Consider the following 12,641-nt stretch of genomic DNA (forward strand, 5'->3'; position numbering starts at 1 on the left):
TATTGAAATATGAGCTGAAGTCGATGAAGAGCATTCTGACATACAGTATGTACTTGGTTTATCCAGGTGCTCCAGAGCAGTGTGAAGAGCAAGACTGATTGTGTCCTCTGTTGTTCTGTTTGACTGACAGGCAAACAGTGGTGGGATGGAACCTTTAATGTGTGACAGAATCAGCCTCTTGTGGCACTTGGTTATCAGGAGAGTGAGGACAGCAGACAGGGTCATCATAGGTAAGGTTAAATGCTAAAACCGAAAATGAAAATAAGTGGGGTTACGTTGCAGTATTGAGGACTGTTGGTCCTTTATGTACATGATTGTACTTCATCATAAAAGTCCTTATGATCTATGTCTGAGATAATCCATTTTTTATAGGCTACAACAATTTTCAAAGCCAGAAGCACATAGTGCTTCCAAATACAGACAGTGGCTCATTAAAGGAATACAAACCCACAATTTACAGCACTGTAGTCATAGCAAAGTAGGCTATGGATTAAATTCTATATGAAATATTAAAATATATTAGACCATAGAATATCTTAGTGTTATTTCAATGTCAAGTATACAACAGCAAGTAGGTATGTATGAACACAGTAGCTTTTCTTAAATGCTGCTTAAAAAAAGGCATTAATAACATGACTAGTATGTTAAAAAGTGATTTAAGCTGTATTCTTTTTTTAGCCATTTGGCCACAGTGTAACAAGTTGTAAATACAACGAGTTTCAGTTTATTTTGCAATGTTGAGATCACATAGCTGTTAGAAGTATGACTTGAGGGCTCTCAAGGAAGGGATTTCTTGGTCAGAAATAACATCCAGTTTAAGGTTAAAATGAAAAGACTTCTGCCGGAAAGAGCTTTCTGCTGATCTCACTTCCTCATTCTCCCAGCCCCTGCCTCTGCTCACCACACTCACCTGTCTGCTATCATCTCATCAAGGGTAGCTACCTCTTATCAGTTCATCCACATGCAATGTTTCTACTACTCATCACCAGATTATTGCTCAACCTCTGGTAGCTACATGTCAAGGCCGACTCAGTTTATTTCCTTGTGTTTGCTACCACATGTTTCCGTTGTTACTAACCTCCTGGGCCTCAAGATCACCATTCATGTCTGCCAACTCTCCACGCTTCCCCTTGTTGCCTGCCCACGCCAGCTTCATCTTAACCATCTTCATTCCTCCCCGCAGATTCTCGGACTACTGTTCCTCACCATCAGTCCCATTCAATCAGGAAAAATAGATGAATGAAATGATGATAAAGTTTATTACAGAATATGGGTGAACAGATGATTTGAGCTGACTAATACCCCTTTTTGACAGTCATGGGCTGGCTTGGCTTGGGTTGGCTTGGGTTGTCAGCCCAGCACAGTTGGGATTTGCATTTCCATTACAACAGGGCTATCCTCTTGAGTGATGACGTTTAAAAGCAGCGGGCTGATCCATGGCTAAAGCCCCCTGTTATTTTTGCTACATGTGTTTTTCCACAGCAGGGCAGGTAAAAGAAGTTTGCAGAGGTGCAGTAAGAGCTTGTTGTCTGCAGCTCTTCAACTAACATGTCACTGTGGCTGTGGCTTTCACTTTCCTCCTTGCAGTATTATTAGACTTGCCTTTACTGAAGAGAGGCTGCTCACAAAGTTTCGCTAATTCATTAATAACACATTTAATTTCCTATTGATTTTTCACAATAAAAGTTCCCTGTTATTTTGTTACATGTAAACTTTTATTTTGAAGCAGCAAAATAAGTAAATGCTGAGTTTTTGAGCAGCAACTTCACACAACAATATGGCTGATACTGAACATGAAACAGTAAAATAAAGCAGATATCTCAAGTAAAAACAGGGACGCAGGAGAGAAACTAAACTCCAAACCACCACCAGATTCAGTTAGAAGCTACAAAAGTCCTGAGAGCTGAACACACAGAGACTTTTAAAAACACCTTCTTCTGTGGTCTCCTGCAGACGGAGGAGAGTAGAGTCTTGCAACACACACGGCTTGTCCGTGGGGAAGAAGGGTTGTTGGAGATTCGCTGCTGTCGGTGAGACGTCACTGCTGCCCACTTGAGGGACCTACTCCTGAGAAGGTCCATCTCTGGCGCAGCTTAGCGTGGCACGGCACGTTTAAACTGACAATGGAAACAAAAATCTGATCTGAAACAACATGACCTTACTCAGCACAGCCAAGAGTGCCAATGGAAAAGGTATAAGAATTAACAGAAGTCTTTGGTGCTTGGAGAATAGAGGGAGATTTTTTGTGATCGAGGGACATCTGAGCAGCAGCAAAATGAATTTCCCATTGAGTCCAGACACTGGTGGTGGTGGTTGATGACTGAGGATGATGGCTGATGAGGCAGATGATACTGATGAATCTATGAAGATAAGGTGGTGACGGGTAGGTGAAGGGTATGCACAACAACAGCAGGAGAGGACTACAGGCAGAAAAGAAAATGAGAGGCAGTAAGATGATAGGCTATGGAAAATGAGCAATGTGTCACTGTTCCACATAGTGGAAACCAAACTTATGCAACTACATGGAATTAATTACTGCACAGTCCAACTTGAACAAAGGAAAGTGACACCCAGCAATAGCTGCCATTACCCAATATCTATAATACACACAGTTAATGAGTTGCACTTCATACACAGACCTCCCTCTCAGCTTTATCTTTATTGACAGATTGGATCAAAGGCAGTGGGGTAAATGAGGGAGGTGCACACTGATTTTGACCTCTGTTGCATTGTAATGTCTGTACGTTTGGATGCATTATCAGAGGAAACCAACCTTTTTATCACAGTCCTATCTGAGGAGGTAATTATACTGACGACAGTTATTGCCCTTTCTTTGCAGTTAAGTCACATTCTAAATATAGATCTGCAAACACTGTATGAGAATCGAAACCTATGAAAACCTCCTTTTCTGATGGAGGTACGAGATTGCACTGTATGTTTGTACCTTGTTCTGTACCTACTTTTGTATTGTTTGCATCTTATGGACTGCTTTTACATACTGCTTTTACTAGTCTTAGCACCACTCAAAGCACTTAACACTACAATAGGGATCGTCAATAACATTTCTCTAAGGCCAGAATTTTTCTAAGCAGACACTGTGGGGGCCAGACTTCAAAAAAAAAAAAAAAAAAAAAAAGTGTGTCTGTACAAATAGAAAATGTTTAATGAGAGCTGTGAGTTTGTAATCCATTCTGCACAAGCCACATTGCATTTCTAACAGACAGGAATTGTTTTCAGCTTCACCTGTCCAATCTGCACTGTGCAGCCAGCTAAAATATGGGTTAATCGACCACCCGAACCAGACCCCGCCCACAATCTGCCAGCTTTATGCATTATAGTAGCATAATAGTCAGGACTGAGGTCACGGGCCAAGCTCTGTGGTGTGTGTGTGAGAGAGAGGGAAGGTGGACTATTGCACGCAATGTGTCTGTAAGTTATGAATAAGAACCTGCCCTACAGGCTTTGAGTCATAATAAGCTAAAAATCAGTGGTGTAATGGAACAAAGTAATAATAACTGTGTTTTTTTAGGAGTATCTGTACTTTACTTTAGTTTTTGAATTTTTGTCAACTTTCAATTTTACTCCACTACATTTCCTAAATAAAATGTATACTTTTACTTCAATACATTTCTGGATCAATGGTTTGCTTGTATAGTGGAATAAAAGTAAAAGTTGACAGAAATGTAAAAACACGTGTAAAGTACAGATACTCACAAAAAAATATTCAAGTATTGTAAGAAAAGTATTATTACTTTGTGACATTACACATCTGCATAAAGGCTTGTGCAACCATGTGCTCTCAAAGCTGCAGTTCAGTTTGGATTTCCAGTCAGGCCCAGGCCCACTTGGCAGTAAGACTAACCTCATGATGGAAGCAGATAATGGCGTCCTAAAGCAGAGAGGGTGAGTAATGAAGTGAAGAACACCTTGTTTTTCTTTAAGCGTGATGTACGCTCCATTGTTAAGGTGGTGTATATGTTAAAAAAAAAAAACTTTATAATATCTCAGAATACTGACCACTTGCTTTTTTATTACCAGCATTTATTTATACTTTAATTTTCAATACTTGAATATGTTTAATATATTACTTTTGATACTTAAGTACAGTAAATATCAGATACTTTAAGACTTTTACACAGAGAGAGAGAGAGAGAGACTGATGGCAACAATTTGAGAGCTCAATAATTGCTTTGACACGTAGACTGCAGGGATCCACTGATCTTCCGATTGGTAGACGACCTCTCTACCTCCTGAGCCACAGCTGCCCAATTTCATTCCTTTATGTACTGTGCTAGACAGTATATACAGTACAGGCCAAAAGTTTGGACACACCTTCTCATTCAATGCGTTTTCTTTATTTTCATGACTATTTACATTGTAGATTCTCACTGAAGGCATCAAAACTATGAATGAACACATGTGGAGTTATGTACTTAACAAAAAAAAGGTGAAATAACTGAAAACATGTTTTATATTCTAGTTTCTTCAAAATAGCCACCCTTTGCTCTGATTACTGCTTTGCACACTCTTGGCATTCTCTCCATGAGCTTCAAGAGGTAGTCACCTGAAATGGTTTTCCAACAGTCTTGAAGGAGTTCCCAGAGGTGTTTAGCACTTGTTGGCCCCTTTGCCTTCACTCTGCGGTCCAGCTCACCCCAAACCATCTCGATTGGGTTCAGGTCCGGTGACTGTGGAGGCCAGGTCATCTGCCGCAGCACTCCATCACTCTCCTTCTTGGTCAAATAGCCCTTACACAGCCTGGAGGTGTGTTTGGGGTCATTGTCCTGTTGAAAAATAAATGATCGTCCAACTAAACGCAAACCGGATGGGATGGCATGTCGCTGCAGGATGCTGTGGTAGCCATGCTGGTTCAGTGTGCCTTCAATTTTGAATAAATCCCCAACAGTGTCACCAGCAAAACACCCCCACACCATCACACCTCCTCCTCCATGCTTCACAGTGGGAACCAGGCATGTGGAATCCATCCGTTCACCTATTCTGCGTCTCACAAAGACACGGCGGTTGGAACCAAAGATCTCAAATTTGGACTCATCAGACCAAAGCACAGATTTCCACTGGTCTAATGTCCATTCCTTGTGTTTCTTGGCCCAAACAAATCTCTTCTGCTTGTTGCCTCTCCTTAGCAGTGGTTTCCTAGCAGCTATTTGACCATGAAGGCCTGATTTGCGCAGTCTCCTCTGAACAGTTGTTCTAGAGATGGGTCTGCTGCTAGAACTCTGTGTGGCATTCATCTGGTCTCTGATCTGAGCTGCTGTTAACTTGCCATTTCTGAGGCTGGTGACTCGGATGAACTTATCCTCAGAAGCAGAGGTGACTCTTGGTCTTCCTTTCCTGGGTTGGTCCTCATGTGTGCCAGTTTCGTTGTAGCGCTTGATGGTTTTTGCGACTCCACTTGGGGACACATTTAAAGTTTTTGCAATTTTCCGGACTGACTGACCTTCATTTCTTAAAGTAATGATGGCCACTCGTTTTTCTTTAGTAAGCTGATTGGTTCTTGCCATAATATGAATTTTAACAGTTGTCCAATAGGGCTGTCGGCTGTGTATTAACCTGACTTCTGCACAACACAACTGATGGTCCCAACCCCATTGATAAAGCAAGAAATTCCACTAATTAACCCTGATAAGGCACACCTGTGAAGTGGAAACCATTTCAGGTGACTACCTCTTGAAGCTCATGGAGAGAATGCCAAGAGTGTGCAAAGCAGTAATCAGAGCAAAGGGTGGCTATTTTGAAGAAACTAGAATATAAAACATGTTTTCAGTTATTTCACCTTTTTTTGTTAAGTACATAACTCCACATGTGTTCATTCATAGTTTTGATGCCTTCAGTGAGAATCTACAATGTAAATAGTCATGAAAATAAAGAAAACGCATTGAATGAGAAGGTGTGTCCAAACTTTTGGCCTGTACTGTAAATAGATGACAATAAAGTCTCTCTTATCGCTTATCTTAAATTCTAGTCAGCTTTTACAGGAGAGTAATAGAACACATCCTGCTTGGAAACATTCAAGACTAGCGTGGGATGTGCACGGCTCAGGACAAGAAGGCTCTGCAGCAGATGATTAAAACTTGAAAATTTGGGCACTCAGTCTTATGATTTAAAGAGGGAATTATGAACTATTATTGTGCACAACTCAAATATAAAATTATTCATCTAGCAACATAACTCAGATTTGAGTTTGTATTATAATAGGGAAATAGTCCTCCTTGTGGGGCACACAAGAAAGGTCAGTCAGAATAATGATTGTTATTAAACCTAATTATCATTTTGCAAGCGCACAGATATTTTCAGGTTAAGTGAGTGAGATGAAAGCACAAGAAAAACCAACCAAAAAGTTCACTTTTATGTACACATTTATCACTAATACGACAGTTGATAATACTACAATTAGACTAGAGAGTTCACAGTGGTATTAAAGTCGATGCCAGCTAGTTTCTCTGGGTGACTGGCTCCTAGAGGTGAGGTATGATGGCCAATGGTGGGGGAATGTTTATCCAAGTGTTACTAAAGCCCCATTTCCACCAACAGTTGGTATAGTACCTTTGGAACCAAAGTTACCCTTTAGACATGGGACCTAGACCCTTGGTCTGTTTAGTATTGCCACTGCAAACACTACTGTTAAATGTGGACAGGGTTGTTGTCACTCACTGAATTTCATCATCACTGGTGACACAGATGGACGTCTGCACCTCCTTTATCGTCCACAGAATGGGGTTGCGCACCAACATTTTCAGAGCAAAACAGAACAGGCTGCAGTGAGAGTCTCTCTCTATGGGATATTGAAAAATAGCGGGTTTGTGCATTCAGTCCTTCTCAGGCAAACGCAGGGGTGACAGCGTTGCTGTGGCCCACAGGAATAATGCTCCGCTATGCCTTTTTTTTCTCCAAGTGAGGATTAGAATATGTACAGTTCACATAATCATAATCGAAATTAATACTCATTTCTAAGTGCTTGAAGATCCATTCATTACTAAAGGTATGTCATCAAAGAAAGACAATAAAAACTAAGGGAATGGTCAAAGTTGGCATATAGACATTTAAGGTGTGCTGACAGATTCACATCACCAACTCATGCATTGAGTAACATTATAGTACAAGTAAACATTCCACCTTAAATGTTGCCAGCAGTCAGTCCAGTGAATAAGTTATTTTTTTCTCAGTCTACAGCTGCTGCGAAAGTAAAACATCCTTTCATTTTATAGTTAAAATATAGTATAGTAGTATAGTATAATATAGTAATATATGTTAGACTTGCCACAGTATGAACAGTGGTTACATAAGCCTCAAAACCAGCCACAACTCAGCCCTGAGCAAGAGTGACCGTATACTATTGAACAATCGACGAGCTGCAGTATTTCTAGCTCCATCTTTTAGTACCAGATCTGTGGTACCCCAACAGAGGGGTGAACAAAAATGGAAATGGTAAAGAACAGTTCCATTAGTACCATCCACAACTTCTTATATTGGAAACGGAAAAAAGCGTACTGAACTGAACTGAATCATACCGGACTGCTTGGTGGAAACGGAGCTTAAAAGTTCATACTAATGTGTGAAACGGTCTTTGCATCTCTGGCTCTGGGAGATCAAAGATACTTTGGGTTTGTAGTCTGTTTTAGTGGCCATGTAGGAGAAGAGGGGTTGTCTTATCTTGATCATTGCTATATGCAGGATATTTTAAATCTCCCTAAAATCTTATTCGTCAGCAGTCCTGGGGTGTTGAAGAAAGAGCTGGTCCTTGTAGCTTGAGGATTTTACTGTCTGCAAAGTCTTTCTTCTGCACTCCCCTGAACATTATTGGTACCCATCTACTGAGCCTGTTCACCCTGCTTCCGTCTGGTAAACCACACAGGGGTGACCACTGCTGTACCACCACACTACAGTGCAGCTTCTGCAGGCTGTAAGACTCCTCAACTCATCCTCATCCTGCACACTATAACCATAAAGGAGAGTTACTGGCTCACAGTTGTATGCCTCTACAAACCAGTCAAGTTGTACAGTTTCAAAGTGGACACCCAAGATTTACGTCACCAATTCAGTATCTGACTAAATGTCTCCCCTTCTGTTCCTGAGTTATAACGTTGAGTAATGGCCAGTAAAGTGTTTTTTTTACAGTGAAGTTGACCTTTGATCTCTTGGCTATAAGATATTATCACTTTATCATTATGTCTCATTAGACATTTGTCTGAATTTTTGTCATAATTAGCATATGGATTCTTGAGTTATTGCCAAAAACATGTTGGTAAGACCATAGTGACCTTTGACCACCAAATTCTAATTAGTTCATTCTTTAGTCCAAATGGACATTTGAGACAAAAGTCAAGGTTACAGTGACCTTAACCTTTGACCACCAAAATCTAATCAGTTAATTGTTGAGCCAAGATAAACGTTAGTGCCAAATTTGAAAGAAATTCCCTCAAAGTGTTCTTGAGAAATTACGTTCACAAGAATGGGATGAATGGATGTACGTACGTACGTACGTACGTACGTACGGATGTTTGTACTGTACACATGGACTGAAGGATGGACAACCAGAAAACATAATGCCTCCAGCCACGCCTGTCACCTGTGCAGGGGCATAAATACACAAAAACTGCCCATTCATTTATTTATTGTGTAGCATACAGGGACTACAACTTTTGTTGTGCATTCCTGTGCTGAAAACCGAAATTAATCTTGTAGTTCACATTTTGCCATCCATGCATGTGTTATGTGAAAAAAAAATGGTTTAGAATGCTGTCGGCCTATGTGGAGCAACAGACGGTTATAAAGGGGGACGGACCAGCCCATGTAAGTCAGATCAATAGTCTGTCCCCTGACAAATGTGGTGGTAGTACAGCTTACATGATAGTTCACACGTGACGGCACTTCCCATACTGAGATACCTCACGTGTTCTCAGAGAACTGGGGTTACCCTGGTAACTATATTATTGGATGGATTGCCATGAAAAGTGACTCAGACATTCATGCTTCTCTCAGGATTGATTGTAATAACTGTGGTGATCACCCGACTCTTCATCTAATGCATCATCAGGTGGATATCAGTTTGTCCAATGTTTTGGTTTTACCAATAACCTGCAGAGCAAAGGACATCCTTGGCTGTGTTTTAATGTTAGAAGCTTGATGGACTAACACATTTGTAGTTTTGATCTTTTCATGAGCAAACTCTATCCTAGGTAGTACCTTAATGAAACAGAATAATTCCAGCCTTATCCTTTAAAACCAGACCACCTACACTGCATTCAAATGGCATTTAAGAAATGTTTTCAGAAGACCCACTATCACAATTTCAAAGGATCTGCATGACATAACACTGCATCTCCAAACCTCATGGTAACAAATGAAGCAAACATTAACACTTTCATTCCGACTTTGACCTGACAATCAAAGTCAGTGATAGCTTTATGAGACCTTCATAGAGATAAAAACAAAGCCAGAGCTAATATGACAATAGCCAAGGTGATATTTTATGGGCCTTTTCTGTTCTTGCTCGCTTACTGGACTCTGTTGTAAACGCCCACATCATATCGTGCACTGAACATATTGTTCTTGGTTGGCTTTCAATAATGTAGTCTATCTCAAAGGAGAATTTGAGTCATGTGAGATAAACCGTTAGCCATATCTGCACCTCTGCATACTTGGCTTTACAGCACAGTTAGCATTTCCACATCTTCCTCACATCTAAGCTGCGCATTTTAGTACACATATTTTATTGTCCCTTAAGACCTGAAAAGGACAATGAACTGCAGCTGACCCCAGTGTGTTCCCTCTTTCACCACAGAAGAAGCCATATACTATCCAGGGCTTGGGGTTTTACAATGCTGTCAAGGTGAAAGAGGTAGAAAATCTGTTTCTCTGGTTTCACAAACAGGTGTGTAATGTGAAAAGGGATGAAGACAACATCTACAGGGAGTACAACATGTGATTCTTATTGTGGCTCCTCAACAAACACATTTAAGTGGTTTATCAGAGATGTGATTTGATGTCAAATGAGAACAAAACAATTCAACCTGTCATATGAGAAGCCATAATACAAAATAAAGTGTCCTGATACAGAAAAAAATATGTGTGATGCTATAGAAAAGACAGCTATAGTTTTCTTTGCTGGGACACATCAGACTATATACAGTAGAATGCAAAGGTTTGGGCACCCCTAGTCAAAATTTCATTTACTGTGAATAGTTAAGTAAGTAGATTAACTTATCTCCAAAAGGCATGAGTTAAAGATGACACAGTTCTTTGATATTTTGATACTTAATTACTTTTTAATTTCAACCTTTTACACTTTCAAAATAACAATAAAGTAAAAGTGCCTGAAGCAAAAGTTTGAGCACTTTGCATGGTACAGTAATTACTTAGTAGTGCCTCTTTTGGCAAGTATCACAGCTTCTAAACACTTTTTGTAACCAGCTAAGAATTTTTGCTTTGGGGATTTTCACCCATTCTTCCTGCAAAAGGCTTCTAATTCTGTGAGATTCTTGGGCTGTCTTGCATGCACTGCTCTTTTGAGGTCTGTCCACATATTTTTAATGATGTTTAGGTCGGGGGACTGTGAGGGCCATGGAAAAACCTCCAGCTTGTGCCTCTTGAGGTAGTCTATTGTGGATTTTGAGGTGTGTTCAGGATCATTATCCTGTTGTAGAAGCCATCCTCTCTTCATCTTCAGCTTTTTTACAGATGGTGTGATGTTTGCTTCCAGAATTTACCGGAATTTAATTGAATCCATTCTTCCCTCTACCTGTGAAATGTTCCCTGTACCACTGGCTGCAACACAAGCCACAAGCATGATCAATCCACCCCTGTGTATTACAGTTGGACAGGTGTTCTTTTTATGAAATTCTGCATCCATTTTTCTCCAAACATACCTTTGCTCATTGCATCCAAAAATTCTATTTTACCTTCATCAGTCCACAGGACTTGTTCCCAAAAAGCATCAGGCTTGCTTAGATGTTCCTTTGCAAACTTCTGACGATGGATTTTATGGTGAGGACACAGGAAAGGTTTTCTTCTGATGATTCTTCCATGAAGGTCGTATTTGTACAGGTGTCACTGCACAGTAGAACAGTGCACCACCACTCCAGAGTCTGATAAATCTTCCTGCAAGTCTTTTGCAGTCAAACGGGGGTTTTGATTTGCCTTTCTAACAAACATATGACTAGCTCTCTTGGAAAGTTTTCTTGGTCTTCCAGACCTCAACTTGACCTCCACAGTTCCTATTAACTGCCATTTCTTAATTACATTACAAACTGAGGAAACAGCTACCTGAAAACACTTAGCTATCTTCTTATAACCTTCTCCTGCTTTGTGGGCTGAGTTATTTTAGTTTTCAGAGCGCTAGGCAGCTGTTTAGAGAAGCACATGGCTGCTGATCAAAGGAGCAAGGTTTCAGGAGTTAGTGTTTTTGGTTTGTGCTTTGGTTTGAACTTTGTACTATAACCATGGTTACCAGTAAGCTACAGCTAAAACAAAGATAAAACTTCATAGTACGGTGTTAGAGTCTGAGTCTGAATGTGTTTAAATGTTGTAACTGCCATTGACGGATACCTACAAGTCAAAGGGCTTTCTGTGACCATGGTAAAATAAAAATGCTGTCCACTATTTTATTTCTGTTTTACCAATTTATTTCATTGTGTATAAATTGTTTCCATCAGTCCTCTTCAATGCCACACTCAGAGATTAAGGTCTGCATACTTGCCCATTTGAATCTATCAGCTCTTTTTTTTGGCCAATTGGTGTCAGTGGGACAAGCTGACAGCACAACATTGATATATTATCACTGTATAAAGATGGTTAATGTCTTGGCAAACAATTTATGTGCATTTTTAGTTTGTGCATAAAAAACCCTGAGTGGAAATGGCAAAAATTTAACAAATCTTGCAAATATTGGTGGGAAAGTTGGTGTATCTGTAAAAAGGTTAATGCAACTAAGTGCAATTGAAACAGATTCAGCAAATAAATGACAAAGTAATGTTATAGTCATTTCATAAAAAAAATCTGTAATAAAGACCCCAATCAGGAACTATTAGGAAGGGAAGTGCAAATCAGGAGCAGGGCATTTCAAGCAATCCTGTTGAAACTTATGTGGATGACACTGGACCTATTTCTTCAGGTATTCTGAACTAGTATGATCAACACAGAGAGGAATTGTGTGTGTAAATTAAATGACAGTCTTAAACTGTATGCTCCATATTTAACCAAATCACCTGCACCATCCACAGCATATCCCCGATAAAGTGCTCATTTTAGCTTTTGCCATCTTTTAAACTTTATTTAAAATCATGCCAACTGAGGGAAAGGGCAGAGGGTCGATTCAGAGAAACAGAGAGCTGCAGCAATTGGAGGGGTTCAGGGCTGCAAATGGATCTCATCTTTCATAACTCCTCTTCCCTTCCTGTTCATAATGACTGAGCTTTACAGCTGTGTGACCATAAAATGACATTCATAAAATGGAAGGGATTATGGTAAATGTCTGTTAATGTCTAACTACAGAGTGGAACATGAGATAATCACTTGGAGATTATGGAGAATGAAAGGAACAACAATATTATAATTATCCATTACTTCAGAAATGTAAAAAAAGTAAGTAATTGGATAAGCAGTTGGATAAAAAGTTACAAATA

Source organism: Epinephelus lanceolatus, chromosome 5, assembly GCF_041903045.1.
Source record: "Epinephelus lanceolatus isolate andai-2023 chromosome 5, ASM4190304v1, whole genome shotgun sequence".
NCBI classification, from domain to species: Eukaryota; Metazoa; Chordata; class Actinopteri; order Perciformes; family Serranidae; genus Epinephelus; species Epinephelus lanceolatus.